The sequence below is a fragment of the Vollenhovia emeryi genome, unplaced genomic scaffold, assembly GCF_000949405.1.
Source record: "Vollenhovia emeryi isolate VEMERY1.0 unplaced genomic scaffold, V.emery_V1.0 DF939169.1, whole genome shotgun sequence".
Taxonomy (NCBI): Eukaryota; Metazoa; Arthropoda; class Insecta; order Hymenoptera; family Formicidae; genus Vollenhovia; species Vollenhovia emeryi.
The window spans coordinates 1174350-1201916 of record NW_011967197.1 but is presented as its reverse complement, the minus strand read 5'-3'; the positions used below and the strand labels follow the sequence as shown (position 1 = coordinate 1201916).

Below are 27567 nucleotides of genomic sequence, written 5' to 3'. Positions count from 1 at the left end.
TAAGCCGGCCTACCGTCCAATTCGAGCGCGTGGCAAGATGTGCGCATAGCAATATCGATCGCCGGGCGGACACATCTTGCCACGCGCTCGAATTGGACGGTAGGCCGGCTTAAGACAACGATTTTTAATAATTAATTACTCGTTAACTATTACGAAAATTGCAAAATGGTACAGGACTTTTCCGTTCATCTCGATCCGTTCTACCTTCTCAAAAATTTTGTCGGATATGAAAAGACTCACCCTGTATACTTATCACTACATGAATAATTTTATATTTGATAAAGTGATACGATCAATTACATACACGAGCATGATGATATAAGAAAAGAAATTTAATGATTCACGATCGTATTGCTTCTCAATTTTTCTTTCCGTAATCCCTTTTTTTTCTCGAGAAATATCGCAACGCTCCCGTACAGCGGGGTTGGCGCGACAATTTAGAGTTTAGTGATATCCTGCATACGCATTAACCGCTCGAAATACGAGCCATTGCTACTTGGGTAACCAAATGATTTAGCCGGTCAAATGATGAATGTACCACCACAGCCGGTAAATTACGATGCAAATTGTACGGACTCCGAGCGTCATTTTCACGCGAGTTGCACCGCCGTGCAACTTTCTCGCGAGCAAAATTGGAAAACTGCATCGTGAATTATACGTTAATTGCGCGTGACTCTCGGCAAAGCACAGCTTGCGTGCTGACATCGTCCGCAAAATTGCAAACTTTACGTGATAACACGTGTACGATCGAGAGTCGAACGAAATGCTTGAAAAATCGCGCCCTACATCGCGGGACAGCTCGTTAATATCGTCCGCGTATTTTACAAAGAAGGAAAGTAAAGGACACTCTTTCAGTTTGTTTGATTAATGGCAATTTTCTCATTATCAGCCTGGAGTGTCCGTTCGATCAAGTGCTTCGAGTGGATTACACTCCGTACACAAACTCGGTTTCTTTCTTTTGTCACTTTGGGGCAAACAGCGGCGCCGGTCCATTATTGGATGCCGATATTCATCGTGCCTGACCTGTCGATAGATTCACGAGCGTCTGCTATCTTGGCCCAGCACGTACCATATTCCCTCGTAATCGCGCTGTTACAGCAGCCGTGTTGATCGTCACACGTGTAATTGGGTCTCTAAGACTATGTATCGGGATACAGTTCTGTCCGATTTCGCATCCACCGGCACCGTAAATATGCTGTTTCTATGCAAATACGCGCTGACAATATTGCGCGTGGTTATCGCCGTAAATACGTAAATACGTAAATAACGGATAACCGTTTTCAAAATAATCTACAGATAAAAAAGTTTGTTGTAAGAATTTTTCGTTAGCTCGATCGAATATATGTCGATGCTAAAGTGATCTCAACATATAAAAGAAATATATCACTTTTATTCGAGATCCACAAACGTACGATGGCTGCTCGAAATTTTAGAAATTGACATTTTGCGACGCTATTAAAAATCCACTGACTACCGAGACGTATATGACATTATGACTTTGCTGCCACAGACTCGTCAATTCATTCTGTTTCGGCATAAATTAATTTGTTCAGTCAGTATTAGATTATACTTGAAAAGGACCGGATGAAGAGGTCGGAACATTGTGGCTTAAATAAAGATTATTTTTATGCCAGTCTGGTCGACTTTTAAAAAAAAATATTCCCTTTGTAAAATATATGTGTAATAAACATGAAGTAATTATGACATAAGTATAATTTTCTTAGATGCAATTTTGCAACGTGTATCCTTCAAGCGGGTCGATCAAATGTAAGGAAACACATAATAAAGAGCACCGAGCGATGACAGGGTTATTCGCCGTAAGAAGGAAAAGCGGGATGAGCGAGAGTTCGCGCTCAGGCGATCGGATATCGGGCTGCATCTTTCGCGTATTTTCTTTGAACGACAAAAGATGGCCGGGATGCGAATTCTTCCGTGATCGGGATCGAAAAACGGAGTAGACGAGTTGAAGGTATCCATGCGGGGATATGATGGTAATTCGTACGTCGTTGGAGCAGAGGAATAAAACGGTAAAAGAAGTGAAACCCGATCTATCAGTTTTTCTATAAATTGTTAAGTTCGATAATATAATTCCAGACAGAAATGGAAGTGTGTCATCGATTATCAATCATGGTTTGTCGGAACCGGTAGATTCACTCGTGAAAGAAATTATCTTAATATTTATCAACAGATCGTACTCGTTTGATACTTAAGACACGAGTGAAGACGTTCGGCGAAAAGTGTAATAGACCGACGAGTTAAAGAAAAAGGAAGCCTATATGCGGTTAGATTACCATATATCCGATTACACCCCCTTTCGACAGACGCCGAGACGCTAACGAGTGCAAACTATGGCTTCGTACTACATTTGCTCCCAGTCACGAGTAAAAGCCAAAGGCTGGAAATAAAATGTTCACGTACGCTCCCTAACTTTCCAATTAACATATCGAACAGAAATATAAATTGTATGAAATTATTACAATCACTGGCCATACATAAATTTCACAATTCAATATTTGCATTATATAAAGACTCGTTTATTATTATACGGGGCGATCAATAATTTTTATTTGTTTGTTTTATTTGTTATTGATAGATATGTTGTAAATTTTCGTTTCGTTTAATTGACGTGCATATTCAGCACTGCCTTGCGGTTGAAATGAAATAAAAAGAGATCGCGCAGCGTACAAAAACAAGTAGGTATAGGTACGGTTTCTTCGATCGATTATCAATATTACTATTTATTACTCGAGACGCATATTGCGCATACCCAGATATCTAACGATTCGAGCGCTGATTTTCAGCTCCACTGGGGCTATGCCCTGCATTAATGTAATCTAAATGATAAACGATGTAGGAACAAGATGCCGCTTATGCCACGAAACCTATGTTAACAAAATTATTTCCTCGATATTCAATTGCAAATTCGACGAGGGATTTACGTTGCCTTCTTCAAAGTCCAGTGAAATCCAATCTTAATTTACAGCTTATCGCGCGCAGCGACATAATTAACAATGAATATCGAGGAATTATTGCGATTTGATTAAATTCCCATTAAAAAGTGGATTCCGATGTGACTCAAGAAGTTCACGTGGATCATGCGAGTGAAATTTTCTGGAAAACGTCACGTCGCAACGCGGTGGAAAATTTGATTTCGCTAATGGGACCTTTCATCCCGGTGTTACATCCCGCAGAAAATACTTGGCGGAGTAAAATCGCGGAGTTTCGAACAATCTCGACATTAATTCTACCTGCGCCGGCGGCCGAACGCTCTCTTTCTCCCTCTGGTGCACGCTTTATAGAAAATATTTTCTATAAAGCGTGCTCCCCCGGCACAATGGCGACCGCGCTGGAAGTGAAAATACTTTGTCTTGTTTTCAAAGGGACTTAATATTTATCATGGCGAACGCTTAAAAGACTGTTGCCGACAGGTCGCATAATTTAAGTGTTCCCTCCACTCACGCTATTTTGCATGCTGTCTCGTCCAAGTGTGCCGCATAGTTTCATATCGAAGGCGGCGCTCCCTTGCCCACGGGCGCAATCGATAGTTTTTACGAATGCTGGAAATGCATATTCGCGACTATCGCTCGGCCGATCGCGCGTGACCGGTCCCTTATTCCCTTTTCGATATAAGAAAGAGTTACCGCGGTATAATATCACTTTGTCGTCCATCAAGCGGAAAAGTTACAATGACAAAGAGCTCTAATTATCCGCCCCATCATGAAACTCTCCTCCTATTTTCTCGCCAAACTTTATCTATATTATTGCGTTCGCTACGTGCTCTCCATTTCCCGACAAGTGTGTTCTCTACGTACTGTATGTACCTGTATATTAAAATAAAGGTTTCTTTTAATTGCTATTTTAATGCTTTTAAATGCTATTTGTTGCGATTCTTCGAGCGATAATTACCAACTTCCATATTAAATACGATATCGTTTCACGCACGAATGATAACGTTGATATTTACACTAATATTTTCCCGTGATTTTCGTATTATTCGCAAATACTTTTTTTTTCCAGCTGCTGCGAGAACACTGGATCGTTGATGTGAAAAAATAACATTCCGCTCGATGCACGCTACAGCTCTGTGTAATCACGCTTATTGTTAGGACAGACCGATTTATTTTCTCGTGTGCCGCGTGTATACTTTTCTATCGAGCAAAAACACCCGCGAATCTAATTAATAAAACAAATGCGCCTTTCAGAGCTGCCGTTCTCCGTACGTCTATCTATCGCGCGGAGAATTAATCCCCGTACGAAACTCGTCGCGAAAATTAAAAGTACACTTTCCCTCATCGCGATCCGTCTCGCTAATAAATTACGCGTCTGATTAACGGCGCTACTGCTAAACTGATCGATCGCGGGAGCTGATAACCGTGCGAGATCTATACAGATGAATTAACTTTCGCGAAGAAACTCGCGAGCTCCGGGAGTGCTCCGTTATTCTTGATGCTCTCGGGAGCTTTCTTATCCGCCGTATTATTCGATCTGATTTACTTAAATCTCTTCAGGGCTGGGAGATCGCATTCTGTCATGTCGCACGACGGATTTTCATAGCTCGCGGCTTTCCTTTTTACTGGCGTTCGCGGACGACTGGTATGTCGGGACTCGCGTGTCTTGCGTGGTACGCTTAAACGGCTTTTTAACATTCGTCGCGTGTACAGCTCTGCGCTTGTGAGCGTGGGGGCAGCGCTCCTGCAAAAAAATACACACCTACTCTCGGCTATAGATGTAGGGTCGAAAGGGACGGGGAATCGGAAGGCTCTATAGAACCGCACGACACACACGTATGTATGGGTGTGTACATAATGTCGCAGATTGCCCGCAGTCTCCTTTACGTGCGGATTTTTTAAGTCGACTTTCTCTCAACAAGAATACCGAGACATAGCTTTCTAGATCATAAACGATTGCAAATTGAAAAATAAGATATGCGAAACAATTGTAAACGAGTTACAAGATTATGTTTTTACTTGCATTTCTATGTATTTTACTTTAAATTAGAACCCCTGTAAAAATTACTTTGAGACAGCTAATAAGAACTCTTCAACGTCGCCAGCGATAATTCACAACGTCAGTGTTTTCTTGACCATCGGTGGTCGAATTGGTGAGACGCCCGTCTAGAGTGTAGGGATGTTCTGGTTGAAACCCTGGCTGGGGTAATATTTTTCGCAATAAATTTTCTGTATTATTAAAAGTGCCAGGTATGGTTCAAGAAGACACGGAGGTTGTTACTTTAAGACAGCCCCGAGCTTCGTAGACAGAAAGAAACGTATCAAAGTCATCGACCGGTGACATATCTCGGGTTTATAACAGCGAACCAATTATGAACCGTGGCTAAGTCGTAAAACCTTATGAATGTAGCCCTGTCACGTAAATACATGGCGATAAAATTATCGTATAGCTGCGCGAAATAAAAGGCAAAGTAAGTAGATGAAAAGATTTTAGCGTAGTAAAAATTCGGCCGTTAATTTGGTTCAACTGGACAACACAAGTTGCGTTGCGAGGGACTTGAAGAACATTTCCTCCAACAGCTAGCCATTTTAACGTAATTTTGCAATATAAATCCCGCTATTAATGCATCCGCACGATCGTCTAATGCAACGAAATTCTGTGTCACAGCTCGTCTATATGCTAAAGAAACAATAGGAGTGACGTATCGAATTTATAAAATTCTCATCAATAATGCTTCGGAGGGAAGCTCGTTATCATATTCATTATCGACAGAAGTTTTCACTCCCATGCAAAAATTGCGTCCGCATAAGCTCTCGTTCAAGTGCAGGAATATTAATGTACTTACATTGTGAATATGAGCACAAAGAGGACATCGGTGCGATAAGCGGCGGATCGATAGGGCCGGGAACAAGTCGTTCGTATGATAAAGTACTAAATTGTAGCCGCGGCAATATTTCATAACGTATCCACGCCGGTCATTATCGCGTTCTGCGAATTGTGTGTGCGAACATTTTCGAATCAATTATAAGCGCACTCCGCGAAAATCACGAAAATCGCGCGAAAAACAGATCTCGTTCGCGGAAAATAATATCGCTGGCCGAGCTGTTGACGAAAAAACATCGCGTGATAATATTCCACTTGCGATTATGCGAAATTTTCCTCCGTAAGAGACCGTTTATATATTCCCAACTGTGATATAATTCTGCGTCCGTATGCTTGTGTATCGGAGAGGGGGGGGGGGGAAGAAGAAGGGGGGAAAAAAACGCAAACCGAGCATCAAAAGCGCATAATTTCAGCTTAACACGGACGCCACTCGAAAGAGTACTCTTGCCTCGCTTCGTTATTGGCAATAAACCTCAACCTGTTCTTTGCGTGTACACGATCTCGCGCGCGCGCACGCGCGGCCTCTCCTATGTTGGCTGTGCAATTCGTGCGGCATCGAACGGAGGTGCATTTAACTCTCCGCACGTGTGCGAGTTCACGAGCCATTGAGATAAAACGCGCAGTAAATAAACAGGGCCGCCCGCGCTATTATTTGCGACAAGAAATATCGAATCGACGGCGGGAAAGCTGACCGGATATATCGCACGCGTGCTCTCGTGTACATGTGTTCAAGCAATGCGAATACTATATCGCGCGTGTAGCGGCAAAATGACGCGTGCACGGGATCGCGACGCACCTAACATCCTAGTTTCAGCTCGCGGCTGCCATTATATTTGCATCAAGCATTTGCGATCATTGCGGCAAATTATTTATTCGCATTTGTTCGCGTTCGTTTACTTGATTCAGCTTTAATTCGTTGCGAGGGAAAACTGCTCGAGAGTGCCTGCTAGTCTACTCTTTACTTTGGTGTAATCATCTTTGCGTAATGGCCACGTGAGCAGTTTAACTTCAGACTGAACGTCTTTAAAATCTTGTTATACAATAGCATGCGGTATGACATACGGGTATGTAGTGTGTAATTTAAAACAGCAGTACAATATTATCAAATCGAATAATAAGTTTATCACAGCGTCAGAGTATGATTACATTTCCTCGTTATGAATTGGAATAATGATAATTTGTTGTCGGACCACCGGAAGTACATTTATCGAATCTGAATCGAGTTTGGTTATTATTAAATTAAAATAATTGTAATTTGTTATTGGGCTATCCGAAGTGCATTTATCGAATCCAATTGAGCTCGGTTACTGTTAAATTAACATCAGGGGCGCGATACACAAAGAGAGATAATAACTTACCCGCGATGGAACTTTCGTAAGAATCTAACTTTTCCGTCTTTTCAATCGTCTCCCGCGAAATTGTCCCCGACGGGAGGAAGTCCCGTGACCTAAATAACGGAAGCAGATATCTTGCGTAGCGGAGCGAATCAGGAATCGGGGATTAAAGAGTTCCATCGCGCCACAGGACGAAATGTCAGATCGGGCGGTGGAAAATCGTCCAAGTTTCAGGTCGATAGGGCGTACCAAGGAGGGGCGATTCGAGAGGCCGGCCAGGAAATGCAAAGGGTGCGAGGAAGAGAAGGTAAGGGTGCGGGGAGCGAAGAGGAACCGGAGATCGGCACGAAGGAGTGGCAGAGCCTCTCTTTTTCGAGAGAGAGAGAGAGGGGGGGGGTGAAAAAAAGAAACGAAGAGAGAGAAAGAGAGAGAGAGGAACAATTGAATCAGCGAAATCAAGCTCCCCCGATCGAGAGGGTTGGTACGCGCTCGAGCGCAATCACGACCACTCGCGAATTTAAATGCCACTACCTCGTACAAGTCGACGTGCTCGACCACGCGGCCACCAGAGACAGCGGAAAAGGGACGGGAAATTTCACGGGCGTATGCGCGACGCGACGCGCTGCATCTCCGACGAGCGGCTGCATCGCCATCTCCGGAGATGCATATCCGTTCGAGTTCGCCACTGGCTTGCCCGGCACCCTTGCGCAAGCTACCAAGACCTAAATTATACGACCAAATCCGTTTTTCTTACGCTCCCCACGCTTTTTATTCCTTTCGTCGAAGCTGAGTACGTGTAACCGTGGATCCATAGAATTAGAAATCAAATGTGTCCAAGAGATTTCGAGCCACAAATTTCCCGTAACGTCTCGATATATTTTCGCGTAGCATCGGGTATATCTGCATTAAATTCAACCGTGATGCGATACTCGATATCGTTAAGTTCCGCTATGCCTGCAAATCTTGATTCGTGCCTTAATATAATTTGCATTTCATCGGTCAATTCGGACAGGCGTGACGTTACGTTATTTTCACTAAAGCATCGTAAATGTTAAGTTTTCTCGTGCTTCAGATCTTATTTACAATTCACATATAATTGACGTATCGTAAAACGCAATATCGTGCGAGGGATATTTTTCCTTTCCTTTCTTTCGAACGTACGAAATAGCTATAAAGAGAGCGATATAGCGTGTCTCGCAGCCCAGCAATTATACTATTATGAATCAAAAGTCGTCAAGGCAATCACGTACGGTTAATAAACTGTTTGAAAGTTGTTGAACGCGCGACGCATAATCATCGCGCGACCGTAATCGCAATTGTAATTGTAAGAATTTGGAGAATCGCGGCTTAACGTGCTCTCTGCCTCTCTGGAAATATCCGGCTTTAGTTTTCACGATTCTTACGCGCCGTTGCGAGGCTCTTGTTTCCAGCCAAAATAATCCGTTTACTTCTATCGGATAGCAGTTGCCGATCGCCGATCGATTCAGCCATCCGAATTAACGGCGTATCAAGAGCCAAATGTAGCTCTAATATTTACCGGATATCCGAGAGGAAGCTAATCTTTCGATGCGAAATTGTACGTCGTCGTCGCAGTCCGTGTAATCGGACGAGCGGGACTCGATTGTACTCGATCGAGTGGGCCATCGACCTGCGCGCGATCGACCGGACTCAAATTTAATCTTCTAATCCTAGCAGAGAAGAATCACAAGAGGGAGGGAGAGAGAGAGAGAGAGAATGTGCACAGCAGGCACGAGCAGTTTCCTTGCTTTCGTCACCGTGTGCAGCTTTTTCGTGATGGCAAGTCAGTAGCGTCGACAATTTTCCATCGGGCTCACTTTTAACGGAATTGGACGGCTCGCTCGGATTTTACGACGCCTAGCTCTGTCTTCCGTGTACGCTCGGTCGCTTGGATCTCGGCGTCCGGGAAAAATAGAGAAAAATACGGGGAAATATATCGGCAAAGCCGTTCCGCTCACGCGCGCACGCGGGCTCGACGCGCATATTGAACCAACGTCTCATCCCGACAGACGTACGAGACGTTTATACGATATCTGGGTGCATTTAGGACTGGCTTAACTTAGCTCTCGGATACATTCGATATGCCGGCGTGCATCCTACATACGTAAAGCGAACTCAAGTACATCCGAGGCTCTCGCGAGCGACACACAAAAATGTTGCCTTGTACATAATCGAGGCAGAATAAATTCGCGTCTCGATTAAATTTCTTAAACAGCTCTACGTTCGAGCGTTCGTACTAATTAGCCGTCGCGATGACGGAGCTGTGGAGGAAACAATTTTTGGACCGAACGTAAAGTCGCTACCGGCGTATTTTCTTATCAAGACGCGAGGTCGCGCATGTGCCGCGATTTTCTTTTATTCGTCAACTTATCAGAGAGCGGAGAGTATTCTCAGGTCGGATATACCGAACGAAATATAGGTCGCCGACGAGGACGCCGACGATTTATCGTACCATTGAGTTTTGTTTCCTCCGTTTTCCACTATTTGAATTACGGAAGTAATTCGGTTAGAGTCCAAAAGGTACACACAACATCGAGTCCGGCGTTACCGGGGCCGAGCGGAGGCAGAAAACGCGATTGCGACGGCTTTCGCGAAACAATTTCTACGTGCGAATGGCCGGCCGCGCACGCAGATTTCTACTTGAAAAATCGCAGACGTCTCTAGAAAATAGTGACAAAAAGGCGGCGCTTTTTTATTCGCATCAGTGTTTCCCGCGTGGAACCCCCGGCATGCACATTTGTCGGACGTCACGGCGCGCCGCGTGCAATTTCCGCGGGCGACCACTCGAAATTTTTCTCTCCGGCCGCGCCGCGCTAGACAGAGCCGAGCACTTAATACGTAACGCAAATCGGGGAGGCGAGCACTGATTCACGGGGGTGTACACGGCGCGAGCTGTTACGTTATTTCGGTCAGTTACTGGCCGGTAGCGTGCAAACGGCCCGCAATTACTCCGCTTTCTAATTTGGTTCTGGCCGTCCCGCCGTCGATCTAACGATCAGATCACGTGACCCTCCAGGGTAGGACCGAGGGTAAGTTAAAACGTGCCGTAACGCAAACCGTTCCTTCACTTCTCCGCTTTTGCGATATCACACACGGCTTCTTTCGCAGTTACGAGGGGATTTTCCTATCGCGCGGATACGTATCGACGTTAAAAGACGGGAATCTTATTTCATTTCGGTCTTTACTTATGATACTCTTTCCTGCGAGCATTTTACTTTATTTTCATCTTTACTTTTGAATCTTATCAATTCTAAGAGACTAATATATTGGAGTAGAATACGCGTTGCGATGGGATAATATAAACTTTACTCCATTCTACCGCTCGTAATGTCGTTCTAACCCGTGATTTTTCTCGCCAAAAATTAATTAACGCCCACTTCCCCGAAGTTACACCCCTATTTATTACTATGGATAAATTGGGGAAAAGATGGGATTGTTATAAAAGTACAATTTCGCGCCAAGGAGCACAGCCGTGCAATCGAGCGAGTTTCGCAGAGATCTGTTGAACATCACCGGCCGTCAACGATCCATTTAATCCGCGGGTAATTGACCGCCGCGGCTCTCTAATCTCAGCGCTAAAGAATTCGCGAGTAACTTTGGAAATCTGTCGCGTTGCTTTGTACTTGGTCGCGCGGCGAAACTACGGGCAAACTCCATCTTCGGGGAAACATTGCTTTCGGGCGAACGGACGAACGGGCGCTTCCTGCTTCCGATCGTGATTCTGCACGTGGACATTGAAGTTTTACGGAGCGTGAACGAAATACGTGGAGGGTGACGTGGGGGGTGGCTGGAGGAGGAGGGACGGGTTGAATCGAGAAGACTTTCGTGGGCGGTGATATTATAGATTCTCTCCGAGAGTGTAAGGTTGCTGCCTGGCGGCAGGAGGAATGGGAGCACCGCTACGAGAAACGAAGGAATATTTCTATCTGATGAACGTGAGGGAGCGGTCGAGATTATCGATGCGGACGAAAGAAAAGACACCGCGGCGGCAAGAGAAATATATCCTGCGATGGATATTGCAAGGTGCCTCGTGGTTTTTACCCGCATTCTGTTCTCCGTATCTCTATTCATTAGATTATGCGCACGTCCCCTGTTATAGCGCCGATTTGCGCCGCTATTAAGTTGAAATTGCATCGGGCACTGCTATATTTCATACGCTGTAGAATAGTAACACGAGATACTGAATCGTAACACGAGATATGAGATATTTTATGTATAATGCATCAGCTGAACGCTCAGAATTTTTACGACATTTTTCTATAAATCCCGCGGGAGGCAGCGCCAGTGGTTGAATAATTTCATCGATGGCATTTAAAAATTCATGCAATTATGGGTTAGGGAAACGCGATGTTTGCCGCGTGTTCCACTCTGGAGGAGAGTCTACAGCGTTAGTGGATTTAAAAGTTCCGAAAATTCCTTCCGGTCTGCAGTTTTAATGGAATTAAGAAATCGTTTTATGCGTTCGCAAACAGCGGGTCTTTTTAACTGGAATTTCCGGCAGAGAAGACCGGGCGCATTTGCGTAAAAATGTGTTACGTCGACCAGCGGCGGAATACCTTAACGTAGAATAACATTAGGAGTTGTTCACGTTGCTCCGTTGAAGGGGATCGTACCGTAGATAATATTGTATCACCAAATTACTTCATCTTACGCGACGGTGAGAAAGAAAACAACTAGCCGGCGCGCCATCTATCTGTTTCACACGCGTGCACGTGGCGCACTTGGATGAAATAAATTTCATCGCGTAACGCGCGAAATTATTCTACACAGAGAGAGCGACGGAGAATAACTAAAATTCCTGTAAACCGTATCTGGTGTCGCGGGAAAATGCAGCACCGTTAATATAAAACAGAGAGAACCCCACCTCGCCCCGTTGCCCACTCTCTAACGCTGGGTCATAATAGTTTCCGGCGAAAATTCATGTCCTAAAAATGCGCCGCGACATCCATAAAGTCCGCCAGTCGTGAAAATTCGGGAGCGACTGCGGCAGCCGACGTATACAAATATGGGCCTGGTACACCGAATTCCGAGTGAAAGCACTAAAAGAAATTTATTCATAGCTCGCATCTATCCGCGGGATAACATCTTCCGGAGGCACGCTTCAAGAAATATATACGTCCGCGGGAACGTCACGCGTTCGCGCTCGCGGCGATCGATCGACGAGCAGCGGTGGGTCCCTCCAGAACCCCTTTCTGAAACCCATGAATATTCAAGGGGGAGAGGGGTGTTTTCCTCCTACTTTTTGCCGGGCAGTCGATTCATAATCTCTCTCCTTTTCTCATCGGGTTAAATCAACATCGCTCGTGTGCGGCGCGCGCTCGTTTAACGACTGATCGAGGCGCGCGAGCAAATCCGCTCGACTTAAACCGCTACGTCGACGAAATTTCTCGGGTCCTCTTAAGACGCGCAGCACGCTAAAAACTTTCTTTAATTAATTTTGCACGTCGTGGCTAAATGCGCGACTAAAAGGCAAATGGAAGCTTAAACGCCAACAGCAACCGTCGAACTCTTATAGCTCATGAATACATAATGCGGCTCTCTACGGCTGCAAATGTAATCTTGCATTTAAAAAACACGAGGGAAGACTCTAGAGAAAATAAGAAGTGCGAAAACGGCGAGGAAGGGATTAGTTTTAGTGCGCGAAACGTACGACGACACGTGGTTCAATCTTTCCTAGACACGAGCGAACGTACACGAAGGGTATGGATCGACTCTGCGCTTGCTAATTAACACACGTGTTCTTGTATAATGAAAGCGAATTCGATAGCTGCGCCTGGGCAGTCGTTACGACCGGCTGGCTACGGGGAGCGCTGTTTTCACGCGTGTGGTTAATGAATGCGGGAACCCGTAATTAGTTATTGGTTTTAGCACAGCGGACATACGTTTATGCGCATTGTGGGCCAATAACCGTGGCAACAGGCCTCCGGACGGCACCTGACGCAACATTGCCGCTCGCATACTAATCAGAACCGCTGCGGCGCAAGTATAAGGCCCGATGCAAAAACCGGTCCAGCGATCACGCGTCCACTATGTAAAACAAAGAAGAAAGAAAACACGGAAGGGGAAAATCGTCCAGGGCATTAGTTTGAGAATTAGACCTTGCTGGGGCATTATAAAGATAAAATGAGATAAAATAAGACAATAAGATGAAGTAATGCCCACTGGGCATTACTGGGCATTGGTGTACACGCACCGGCATAAATGCTGTCCCTATCCTTGTGAGGTGCACGCACACAACTACAGGGACTCTAGTTGTGTGCGTGCACCTCACAAGGATAGGGACAGCATTTATGCCGGTGCGTGTACAAGATTTTGGTCAGTGGTTAGGTTCCCACAATCAGTAGTATGGTTCCTCCCCCCCCTCGGAGAACACCCTCTTTTCTTATCGACGAGAGACACGAGGGTGCGTCAGAACAGAATTTAGAAGCGCGTCGCAAAGTCGGTCGGATTCGCGCTCGCTCTCGCCTCGAAATAATTAATGGCGACAATTTTATGCCGCGGATGTTGGTGCGAGATTCAACGGAAATATCGCGGGATATCAGTGTCGACGAGCCGCCCCCTGTCGAGGTTGCAACGCGGTTCCGTGACCCGAGGTTAACTGCATCTGCCGCCGCGAAACAAACTGAATACTAATAACGGCGTCTCGCGCGCGCCGTCGTATTACAACATTGAGTGCCAAGTGTGGCCCGATGTCTGCTACATCGCGCCGTGTATCCGCGGCATCTCCGCCCCCGTAGATCCGATAGGCGAACTAGGCCACATCTCTCTCACCTCCCCCGCCTTCGTACCGACGTACCGCTGCCGCCGTTTCTGCAACGACTCCGCGAGTTAATCTGCCACATTTCGCGGAATATCGTTGACAGCGACGAGATATGCACCACGCGCCGTACGTGATTCGTCTGCCTAATTAGTTCGCGGAGTCCTCGCAAGATCGTCTCGCAGTTTTGCGCGGATAATACGTCACAATTGCCTTCTGCTAACTATCATTTGTCTGGCGAATTTCGCACCGCGGCGTAAAATCGCGCGTATCGACGCGTCTACGTCGTCTGTTTGCCTTTCGTAATTAGCTGCAATCTCCACCGTTTTCCTTAATTAATTCCGTGTCACATGTATGCGAAAAGCATTTTCTCCGACTACTCGCGTGTGCCCGCGTTCTACGTGAGATGAATTTCATAAGAGCGACAATTCACTTACATAATCCTCATTTTCATCCCCATCGTCCGATAGATGTCCGCTTCCAAAAATAAATATCGCTTGCACCGTGTCTCCGTGCACCGAGGTTACTTACCTGAAACAGAGATATATTTGCAGTTAGTAACGTCATTTGCAAGTGCTGAGAAAATGGTAGTTGGAGTAATAAATTCATTGGAACGAGTAGAGAAAAGTATATAAAAGTCACAGAGTTTAAAGAGAAAATAGCCGCGGTACTTGGATGGTCGAAGAATTAACGATACTCAACCCGAGAATAATCGTATTTCTTTCAATATACGCGAGAACTTCTCGACAAAGGATAACACCTAGATCGTACAAAAAGCCAATCCATCATCCGCGCCAGGTACGATCGTTCCTCCATCTTTTGCCGGGCCTCGAATCGTGCGAGTAATCGAAACCCCTGGCAGCGAGATTCGAAGCCGAACGTTGCCGTTCGCGCTCTCTCGTCGGTGCATAAATCCGTTCGCGGCAATTACCGTAAAAGGGCGGTTAATAATTGACCATTGGGGAATCGTCAAATATTTAGGAGTTGCATGTGGCAACGGGGCGGGGCGGGGGAGGAAGAGCGAGAGAGAGAGAGGGAGGACGAGTTCCTCTGGACTCGCCCCCAGCACTAACCGCCCAGCGTCCAGCCTGCGGGCTTCTAGCATTTAATGGCAATGCGGTTTACGTCGGCTAGGCTCGTGAACGGCACCGGAGGTCAGGACAGAACTTTCCCAGGGATATTTGTAGGTTAGTTATGGCTTTTACACGCGAGGTCCCGGCCGGGTCAGGCCGCATTATGCGGCACTCGCAAGGCGCGCGTCGCGCCACTCAATTTAGCCCCGGCCGCTCCATGGCGAGGTGGGTGTAGAAGCTATCGCCCCGTGGACCCTGCGGCAACGATGCGGCGCAGCCGCGTGTCGATCCGAAAATTCTTACCGTCTCGGCCGAGCACTCGAGCGGCCCTTATATAAATATCAGCTCGGATCGTACGAATCGGACAGATACTTCGAATAGACTCGAATGCGAGAGTTTCGAAATATTCGGATGCTGCAATTTCTCAAATATATCGAATTTTCTGTTACATTGTTCGCTGATTCGAGCGTGCCTGTCGGTACCTGAATATCAGGCAGCGATATTATCCGACGATGTAATTCCGCCAAAGTTTACGGAAGCTATTAATTTAATAAACATATTTATAGCGCGCATAGCGACGTACGAAACGGGGTTGCATAGCGATACGCGAAACGGGGAGGGGGGGGTTAATTAACGGCATAAAAGATACTCTAGATCTTATTTTCGCGCGCGCGCGCGCGCGAATGTGAACGATCGCGCATTAAAATTACAATAGAAATACAGAGCGCGACCAGGACATTGTAGTTTCGCGTAACAAATGGCAGAGGCAGAGCCTCTTATCCGCGTCGTTGGTGTTTTGATTAAACCCGCTTTTAATGAGACCGCCGTAGCGCGCGCGAGCGCAAGCAATGTCGGCATTTAACGTCCGCTAAGTACAGAGTCTTTCATTAATTGCGGCCAGGATAAAGGCTCTTGTTTTGCATGCAAACCGACATACCCGGCGGTCCGACCGCCGGGCGGCGCCGTCGCCACCGCCTGGTCGGGGTCGCTTTGCTGTCCGGCCTACGTGACATCATCGAGAACACCTGCACACGAACGGGCCATTACACCGGCCGACCGTTCGCCAGCTCGATATATCGCGCCCTCGTGGTCTCGAGACGGCCCCGAGACGCAAAACCCTCGCGGGCGCAGCGCGCGTGCTCTCTCTCTCTCTCTCTCCGCCTATCGTCGATACGGAGAATCGATATGCCCGAATATTTACTATGTTTTCGGCCCGGCCCGGCCGCGGGATTTATCGCGCATCACGTACGGATTTCCATCGGACAATATACGTAATCCGTGGAATTCAATTTACGGTTGGAGAATGAGCGCCGATCGATCGGGGCCGATCGTGTTTGGCGGTGGCGCCAAAAATTGAAGGCCAGTTTACCGACTACTCCTCATCCTCGGTGTATCCGGGCTTCTGATACCGATACGCTGTATTCGAGTACGGTAGTTGCCATAAGCCGAGGGCGCTATATATTTCCGAGTACGGTTGCTACAAGCGCGCGAGCTTCATCGAGTTTGCCCGGTCTTTGTCGTAAATAATGGGTGTCAAGCAACTTGAAATTGATCGAGTTACGGAAGAGACCCGCGACTTCTAATTGAAGGCGCTCCAGGATCTCCCACGGAAAACCCCACCGGGTTACCCGCCCACGCGCGTTCCCCAATTCGTTAATGTTCATTCGTCGTGATTACGCGGGCGCGCGCTAATTCCCGGAGCTTCTTCTCCTCGTAACTCCGAGAGTCCTTATGGATCTTGAGAAAAGCCGGGCACGTACCTAGTTTCGTCCTGTAATTTGTGACTGGGGGATTGGAGCCCGGCAATACGATAGTGGACCGGCGGAGGGGCAGGCTTGCGGGTCAGTAGCATCATTAACGTCGAATAGGATATTCGGGCAGTTTCGCGCACACAGTTTCGCCTTGGTTGAGTTTCATCTGAACGGCTCTCCTCCATGTAATTAAGCTGCGAATCGGTATGAAACGACTAAAAGCTCCCGAAGTACAGCGCCGTCCGTCCGCGCGTACACCACATCGTGTATCTGCGCAAACACACGCGCGCGCATACACATTTACACTAACACCTAGCGCCGCGTCGAGAGCATAGTTGGTGTTGATCACGCAGGAGCGCGAGATACGCGCGGCCGCAGAAATTCCGGACGTACGTAAGCCGATTTACGTGGTTTGAGGTCCGAGCAACGCGATTAATTTCCAAAATCGTTGAAGGAGAGACAGCACGAGAGTGCACCGTCAAGGGTTACTTGCAAGGGTCCAATCGTTTAGATTGTCTATCAGCGGCGATCGTGAAAATCACTTTTTAAATAACGTCATGCGGAAAACGCAGCCAGAAATGTGTACGGTTCTCTCTGAAAAAAATCTAGATTAACCATTATTTCTATACGTAACTCAACACGTAAAAATTTTTTTCTTGTTTAAAATAATTGAAAATTAGAATAATTTTTTTAGCACAGATTTCTCAGAGTCTCCCATAGCGAGACTCGCTATTGACCGTTTTAGTATCGTCGAATAAAATATCACTTTCGAATATATCGAAGCCGAACAGAGAATAAATCGATTCACGACGATAATGCGAACGTAATTCTGTTTCCGTAATTTTTTACGCGAGACACGCGCTTTGATTTCTGATTTTACATAAATGGACTGTGGTCTCGGCTCGGTTTTATCGCGCATAAATGGAGAACTTTACGTTTTTCCATTGGAAAGGGTAAATTGATTTTGACTCATAACGGAAATACGGGAATATCGCGATAAATGTGATAATAATACGATAACAATTTCCAGATTGGGTCGTATTCGCGAGGGGAAGTGCTAGAAAATAATGGCACAGCCAGTTTCGAATACCTTCGATATTTTCGTAATGGTAATAAGCGATCGAATCTCTTGCGAACAACAGAGACCAGATATCATTATATCATGGGATATAGCGTCACCGGAAAACCTCTCAATAGCCGTCCATTATCTCTTAATTAATTATCTTTCATGTTTTTATGTATCCGTGTTTTTACAAATTGCAATGCTGCACTTGTGATCCAACGACAAGGGTAGAAAACAATAGGTTTCATTTAGGGACCACCTGGATTTCTACATTCATTTTACGCATCGTTCGTTTTAAGTACGTCAATATGCATTCAAGTAACAATAGATTTAATATTGATTAGCTTGACCATTTACTTGCCTTTACATAGTCATTTAAAGATATTGCAAACGATAATTTTATAATAATAATTTAAACTACCACTAAATAAGGTAAGGTCAAAAAGGTCTGATCTCGTGCTCCATTTCCGAGGAAACAGCCGTGTCCGAGTTCGATGCGCAATTAAGATACCCTAGGGGATAAGAGAAATCCCGATTTGTGTACAATCGATACCGGGCAAAATTAGCGAGATAATTTAGATCGGCAATCAAGATTGCGCGCGATCCCAGGTAGAAGCGGATTACACACAGAAGGCGGCGGCGCTACCACCTAAGTCCGGATTTTAAAGACAGCCCCGCTGGAAATCACCCTTGACCTCGTCCTCGATTTAATCCGGAATGTATTCGCGTGTCCCTTGCCAGCGGTAACTTAAAACTTGCTCGCTCGATTCTTGCGGCGATTACTAACGTTCGATAACAGTTGACGGACGGCCGGAATTCGCGCAAATCGATACAACCGGCTCGAAGCTTACTATCCTGTCCGTCCGGAACGCGAGCTTTTTCGTCGGTTCCGTAAATCTCGAGGTCACTACGCCCGAAGACAAACAGTCCTGGATTTTTAGCCGGCGACCAAAGGACTCAACCGGTCGGTGCCAAGAGTACGAGAAGAAGGACGCTATTCTTGTCGAATATAAACCCGATCGTGACTCAAGGACAAAAGTACCGTTGAAAGTACATCTTCTCGTCATTCATTGCTAAGTGAAAGAGCAACGTAAATGTTTTCCTATCCAAAAGATAACTGTCGTCCGCAAAGAAACTATTCTTGCAACCGTTAAGTTGGTAAAAGATGCGCTAATAGCTCAAATGCGTCTTACAAAAGGTATAAAATAGCAAAAAAAAATATACAGAACGCATCGGCATTATTTCTAATCAATAAAATGCCGAATTACATCAAATGTTAGCAATTTCCACTATTATTTGCACACACAATTGCCGACGTTTCGCCGTGAGAAATATACAACGAACCCGTCCGAGCACAGTCCATGAATAGACGGCAACAGGCGTAACGACACTCTCGCAAACTATTAAATCCGAATAATTGCTCGACGCTTTGCGTGGATATCTACATTTTCGCAAACGAGAGTATAAAAGAGAGAAAGAGATAGCATTGGAATGCAAAAAATCGTATGTTGTTTTGAAAATGCATGAACAAACGCGTCACGTTAAAGCAAGAAGATTGGTATATCCATTCAGTTCAGTTGAGTTTAACTCGGCTCAATTCAATCTACTTTAATCACATACAGAGTAAGTTTGTTGTACACATTAATGAAGACAAATGAGTTGTACACCGAGATGTTACAGTCGTGTAAAAATAATAAGAGTTCATATCTGTATACTGTTGTTACTTCAACACATGATCTCCATTGATTCATCTTCATTTGATCGATTTATATTTTTGAAGGATAAATTATGTCACGTGTAAAATTCAAGATTCCTAATTATAATTTTGTTACAATTTAAAGTAAGATATCATGCTCTACTTGATGCATTCACATTTCCTTTTCTTCCTACGATAATGTACAAACACAGGAGATTCAACAACTGCAAGGTCTGCACACCGTTTTCTGCGGCGGCGATTCCGTGACGTGGAAAAAACAAACCGTTCTCCGTGGTGGAAGAGTAAAGACGGTAGACTAACAGACAGGAAAGAAGAAAGTGCCCGGGAAGCCACGTGAAAACTCTACCTTTCCCGTACTTTTCCCCGAAGATTTTTTTAAGACGCTCCTCTACGTCTGTCCGGAGTTTTCACACTCATCGTGCTTCTCGCTTCGACCGCTTAAATAAGAAATACAATACGGAGCTTTTAACGCGGTACACGTTGCCGAAGCAACTCGTTTTATTTCTTTAATCTACCGTACGAATCGACAATCTGGTCTTCAATTTCCTTTTACCACATCTTCTGCAACATGCGTACGCATAGCACAGTAAATATGTACTCCCTAAAAATCAATCAGTGGATTATCTGTCACTGATTTGCAGTTATAAGTACGTGTGGCTCTATCTCGGGAACAGTGAGGAATGGGACATATATTCATATCAACAGTTTTGCTTAAAATGACCAATACTATCACCTCCCAGAATATTGACCTTTCCTCCTGGTACACCCTGTATATCGACCGAAGCAGCTAGCGTCATTTGTACGTAGCCGAGATTTTTTACTTTCAAGTATAATATATATATTTTTTATAGAACAAATTTGTTTTTCACTGATACAACGTCGCATTTTTTCGGCTCTCTAAGGATGTTACGTGAATTTGACCGAACGACTCGAGGGCGAACCCATACAATACATGCGCAGGATCAAACGATCCAAACCACCCTGTGGAAGTATCGAAGTGTTTTATTACTCACGAGTACAACCCGGTCCATAAAAAAAGGTTTGTTTGAAAATATGCCTCCGCATTCGGCGAACGCGGTGCAACTTCCAGTATGGGCGACACTTTTTAAATGCATATATGTACAGCGGAGTACGGGCCGTATCGAGTGCCCGTCTATACCCATAAAATCTCATGCCAGCCGGGGTCTGTTATTTTGCCGTCCGAACGATCGAGTCCTCCCCAAATGGCAAAGTGCTTTATCTCCCGCTTCCCGATATGCTGCGTTAGAAAGAACACCGCCTCCTCGTGCGATTTTTCGTTAACAAAACTCGCGATATTTATGTGTAAACATTGTTTTTACATGACCACTGTCGGTGACTTAACAAAAATCTGTCTCTTCTATCAGGATTTTCATTGGTGGAGGAAAGTCCTCTATTATGAGGTTTTTAATACGAGATAGCAGATTTTCAACATCTAAATTCAATCGCATAACTTTTTTCGCAACGATTACATGATCTACCAATCAATTTTCCACTAAACAGATTTCGCTCCAAGGGCAATAAATTCATGGTAGGGACCCTATCTCATAATAGGGGAATTTCCTCTACGCAATGAGGTAATACGTGAGATAGGAAACCAACGAGAGATATGAAAAAACGTAGCCGTTTCCTCGATCATAAGACCGAGCGAGAGATACTTCATTTCTTGTTCACGTACATTCTTTAAGAGACAAATAATAATAAGAAAGGGATTGAAAGAAAATAGCAGACAATGGTAAATAGAAGATACGAAAGACTAGCGACAAAGAATAATACTTGAAAGAGGATCAAATGGAACAATAATGATATATGCTTAGAATATAAATGAAATAACACTGAAGCGCGACATAATACAAAAATGATCTTCATTCATATATTCAATCGGATTTTAGTGTCTTATATAATTTGCTCTGCATTGGATTCTAAAATTAATTACATAAAGTGATATTACAGAAACTATAATACCGCGGATCAATAGATATGTGGCATTTATTAGCAATTCTATAAATGTAGATAAATAATACCGTTATTATACATGCAATAATCATCTTTGGTTGTTCTCCGTGAAACAATAATTTATATATACGAATAGTTAATTGATAATTCCATAAATTAATAACTCTATGAACAATTAATATCTGGCTGTATAATATTCACATTTATTCGTGACATAATTCCTTTTTTTTTATTTCTATGAAAAAGCTTGTATGAAAAATACGAAGCAACAGTATAACATAGCCGTCCTATCTAAAAAATAAATCGAAACCAGTTTTAAAAACTGTCCTACAAACGAGCGGGTAATGACAAATGCACTTGAAACGCATAGTACGATCGAATTTGCAACACTGATAGTCGCCGAACGTAATAACAAAAACTCGATCGCGCAATAGCGAAGCAATTTAGCGAGCGCGATATTTCCTTATTAATTCTAGGGATATTAATCAACAAATTCCATTAAAGCCGTGCGAGATAACTCCTGTCAAATCGTGTAATGTCGGATGGGACATTCGTAGATTACTATTAATATAACGCAGCGCAAAATGGGGGGGGGGTGTATTTTAATCCTTTTAATCAGGCAGCGGGATGCAATGGCTTAATTACACCCGAGCGTTATCGCGTACGAATGAGCTGGAAACCCTTTATGAGATCGCATTCTTTTATTACGCTTTTACGGCGAAACGAATTTAACGACTGCGATATCGCGTACGACGCGCAAACGCGAGTCGGATTTTACGCGGTGCAGCGAAAAAAAAGTCTTATTAATGTCTGCCGCGGTAAATGCTTCATCGACACACGCGTGTCGCCTTATCGCGATTGCATTGGACGCGGAAGCGAGGTAAGATGGCCGATGAAAAAAATCGGCACGACTGCATTTATTTTACACGCGTGGCGTAATGCACCAGCTATATACACGCTGTCTCGTATGCATCGTACCGTTCACGTAGAAAAATTGAAATATGACGCGAAGCCTTCGCTACTACACTGGTAATTTCACGGTGGTCTGCGCTTCGTACTATCGCGCGGGCATACGGTGAATGACCGTGAGCAGTGTCCAGACGATAGCGTGGTATTTAAATGACATTTAACAGGTCCTGCGCTATGACTATTTCACGCCACGGGTCAATCTTGAACGTCGCCGTAACGACGTCGCGCCAAAGCGGATCAAATACCGGCTCCGGTTTGATTTTCCAGCATTTAATGGCCGGCGAAGAATTTACCGCGGTGTCGGAAAGTACGAAATCCGCGCGCGTGCGAATTCGAGAAATCAAACGTATCTATTAATTTGAGAAATAGACGGTTAAAGTCGGCCGAAACGACGCGCGAGCGAGAAATTTAACGATCACGCCGATAGCGTTGAACGACGTTGCAAAATAATCTCGATACAAACGCTGTCGCGGCGATTTGTTAAATGGATCGCAAAAAGCTTAGTTTACCGAACGCTGATGACGGAGAATGATGGGAACGTGACTAGAATTCAATTAAATCAAATGGACCAGGGATGGAGCCGAGCTGTCCCCTCCCCGCCCGACTGACGATTATACAACAGTTATCCCTTTTCATACCTTGCACAGCGACCCCTTTCAAGCTAGATTGCCATAGGCGCACGTTGCTCGATGACCTAAAGTTTTAATGCCCGAATCAATGAGCGCGCAGGATTTAATAGGTGGCCAAAGCCACCCCCGCAGCCATTGCACTTTACGGCAAAGCCAGGGCCTTTGAAATGTCGCGCGTGCCATGCATCGAACGTTATTCGCAATTTATCGCTCCGCTCCGGAACAAAGAGACCGCTCATCTCTCGTCAAAATTTCTTGTATATTTTTATTATTAACTTATGCACTGCATTACCCCGGAGTGAGCGTTTTGCCTCGCGCAATTAATTTGCCAAATGTGCAAAATGGACAAAATATGGAAACATTCATCGAACAAAGTAATGGCTGACGAGAAATTTCAAGATAATTGTCAACTGTTTTTTTTTTAGAAAAAGTGCAAATAAATTGAATGCAAATTTTATTTTCAGAAAATCGGACAACCAACTAATCGCTGACAAGATGTTAAACGCGGGCTCAAATTGAAACGTGCATTTGCACAAATAATACAATTCGTTTAGCTATAAATTTTATCTGTAACAAGGATTGCGCGAACGTAAGATGAAAATAAAGCGAAACGAATCTAAGAATCGTCGTTCGTTGCTTCGATTCCGTGAAAAAACGCAACGAGAGACGAAGCTCTGTAAAATCCGAAGCGATCGATACTAACAATAAGCCGCCGGTCGATACTGGCCGAGTCAGCTGGTGCTCGATACAAGCGCGACAATGATCGGGAGTCATTCGTTCGCGAATTGCCGGTGTCTCGAAGGAGTTGGGAGCGCGCTGTCGATTCGCATGTCGGATTACCAGCCGCGTCGCGCAATTTTCAACAACATAATGCCAATATACATTTGCATCCCATAGTAGGCCACGGCTTTGCCGCCGCAGCGCCGCGGTTTCGTGCCCCGGGGCCGTCGCCCGTTGCAGCTATATTATGCACACATGACACACGGACGCGAGAGCACTATTCCCGCGCGAACGAATGATACGTGGGTAATCGAGCTGCGGTGAGTGCGGGGGCTCTTTCATCTCTGTTTATACCGTCCGTCGCATCAGTCGCATGCGTGCGAAAACGAAATAATTCGGCAGTGTGCTTTATTAGGTCCGCTTTCAACTTTCCCCTAGTGAAAATATTTCATCCCCTTTCGTTTGCCCGTCGAATAAGAAATCATCCCGAGCTATATTCTTTATTGAAGGGCGTCAAATCCGACTGTCAAATTTCGCTTAAACAAAATTTGTATCGATAACGTTTATACACTGTTTCAACTGTATTCGCGTTTTGTATCTCGCATGGAAAAAAATTGGTGTATTCCAGGCGTTAATGGACCATGTTCCTATCGATTCTCTTCTTTTGTTGAGTTGCACATCCAGTTTGAAGAGTTGCCAATAAAAGGCATAGCGAGGCGCGAGAATTCGCCCGACCTCTATGCTGCAGTTTGTATGTAAATGCATGCGTTACAGCGCGTATGCACGTTTTATATCCCCGACGGCGGTTCAGCTCGTACACGCGATTTTAAAATGCACGACACTCGTCGCATGCGATGATATTAAATATTTACGGCAACAATTAGTTAGTACAATTTATCTTTATCTCAGCACTGTAATATCAGCGCCGCGATACAAATTCGCAATTAGACCCGGCGTCGCTAATGACACGACACGTTCTTTCGGCCTTTTCATTTTCCGGTCCTCGCGAAATTCTACCTCTCGCAAATGAACACTTCAATAGAGAGAGAGAGAGAGTAAGAGACAATTTGTGACTATGGGGGCCTCATTTTGCGGACACGATCTGTGTATACGAGCTTGGTTGGAGCGTGCGCGCGCGCGCGCGCGTAAATTCATGGAAAAACGATTAGGATTGTTGGCGTGAGTTTTATCGCGCCACAGGATTTACTGCCGCTGATAGGAAAGATAGAGACAGCTACATCGGAAAATCGGCACGACCCTTCGATTTTCTCCAAGTGGATGCCCCCGAGAAACTTCGGCGGGACGACGGAATCCACCAACAACCGCGTACCAGCGAGGGAAAACAGGGAGAATTTTATACGCGGAGTTTCTCGTGAGGTTTTACAGGATTAAGTTTCAAGATTTCATCACAAACAGCTGTTGAATATTTATCGGCAATTTTAATATTAAACATCCATTTAATTTTGCCGTATTGTTACGTTATACTCGCAAAATCTTTGCGGACATGCTCGTTTCTGGGATTCGTTGCGAAATGCTCACTAAATATCGTCTGTTAGCAATTTGTAGCGAACGAAAGGCTCTCGAGTGCACAAAGAGACCAGACAGAATGAAGAATGCGAAAACCAAGGATGGATAGGGGAAAAATTGAAGAAAGACGGAAATTGTACAAGATTTTGTTCAACTATTTAGAAACGAAGGATCATATGTGTTCGCTATGGCAGCTCGTATGCACGCTGGCGGTTGTGTAATATCAGCATAAGGGATTTTGAAGTCACGTCATTACGATGCGTGCTGGTTACATGCAGGAACGCATTAGCATGCGTGTATATCGACGAATCGCGCATGCAGGCGATACATACTAATCTACAGTTTCTCATTAGTCGGAAAGCCGTCTTAGCAACATAATCATTCGATCTGATTCAGTCCCCCTTAACGCGGCCGTTTAGACGATAAGCAGTAATTCCTGCGCTTTCGAACGCGTTAATACCAGAACAGATTCTCTCGTAGAGATGCGCGAAGCGAGGATTTTTGATGTCGAATCGAGTTTCATTTCCCTTTTCAAATTCGAATCAAAGCAAATCGTTGAAATATACAATACGATTCATATTCGAAACATCCGAAATTTTGTAATAGCTAGATTCCAATCGTAGAAATTCGAATCGATTGGCATCTCACCCGATTCGTATTCGAATAGTTTGCATATCTCTATATGAGTTTTTAGTAATAAAACGAAAAAATTGGAATATAAGCACATTAAGAGTAAAATATTGCTCTCTCTCTCGTTTTGCTCACTTTCTTAATAGTTGAAAGACGTGAGCGTTTGAAGATGGAAGAGTATTGAAATTTCCCTTTTAAAGAACAATTCAATTTAATGTAATTCACGGGAGGGGGGAGAGAAGGCAGAGGAAGATTAAGCAATAAGGTCTTGCCGAGATTCGGAAACCGAAAAATAGCATTTCTGTCGGCCGTTAAAAGATGCGCGTGCCCTGATCGATACGTTACTTTCATGGGATATCCAATCTCGTACGTGCAAATCGTATCAAGCATGTTGGACTTCTCTAAAGAAAGCGATCCTTCTAAACTGCAACGGTGCCGGCAACAGAAACTCGATCTTCCGTACATGCATCAAGTACATGCGCCGAGTACATACTCGTATAGTTTCATAGGGGAGATGCGCTCACGTGACCATCGAGGAATATGATACCACGTATACAGAATACTCTGGAGAAAATACTCGACAGTATAATACTTGAAGGAATTATTCAATTTTGAGCCGATGACAAGCGAGGATTCTTTTTACCGGGATTCAATTACGAAACCGATTGATTTTATGAAATTACAGCACCTCGACTGTTGTACGGCCGATATTAAATTCAAGTAAACAAATGTTTTTTTAATTATTCTCTCTTCTTGATACCACAAATCTGTTTTATTATTTAATTTCGTAACTATATCCTTTATTAATAATTACAAGCATCAATTTTCAAATGAGCTTTGCGGGAATTTGCAGGGATTTTACTCAATAAAAAAATGTTTAATTAAAAAATATTATTTCCCTTATGCATATAATCCACATTGTACTTTTTATTATTTTAAAATAGATAAATTAAAAATTTTCTTGTTATGTTTCCAGAACTGAAATATTAGAAACTTTGTGCTTACAATGTTTTTCTGGAGAATCATACAATTAATCGCAGCAGGGCGTACCGCTCAAGTTTAATTGTAAAATTCTACTGTGAACATGGTCAATAAATTGAGATGCGTGCATATATACGTAACGCACATCGCAATCCATACAACATAGACAATATGCAAGTGTTCGTGATCAAGTGCCAGGCCGTAGTCACAGTATACGAAGCATTTTCGGAGAATCCAATTTTCCAAGATTCTCAGCACCTTAACCCGGTATTATCTCTTAAGCGCGCTTGCTCCATAATCGCCTTGGCTAGGCCAGGACACGAGCGCTTAGTAAACACACCTATTTCGCAGCCGTAAATCGGCGACGTAAACGGCGACGAGACATGCTAGATCCCAGCGAAACATCGAGGATATTCTTTCCATGTAATCACATATCTGCGGTTTTCACGCGGGAGGTAATATCAGCGGTCGCGCTCGAAAATATATTACGTAAAATTGAGGCAATCGATTTTACGAATCATTATTGAAAATAATACGCTCAAACGGATCGGGATGATGATGCGTAGCATTATGCGAGTGGCTCGATGAAAAT

At 44.5% G+C, this 27567-nt stretch overlaps 1 protein-coding gene across 4 annotated transcripts in view; it reads right to left on the bottom strand.

Moving 5' to 3' along the window:
- Window positions 1–27567, bottom strand: part of LOC105564046 (lachesin-like) — a 302292-nt gene that overhangs the window by 147949 nt on the left and 126776 nt on the right. The window contains exon 1 of one of the 4 annotated variants that reach the window (XM_012016139.1): window positions 5795–6117. The exons of the other annotated variants lie outside the window; for them this stretch is intronic. The gene's annotated coding sequence lies outside the window, so the exon portion shown is untranslated. Of the gene's footprint in view, window positions 1–5794; window positions 6118–27567 lie in introns of those variants that run through there. 4 annotated transcript variants of the gene reach the window in all.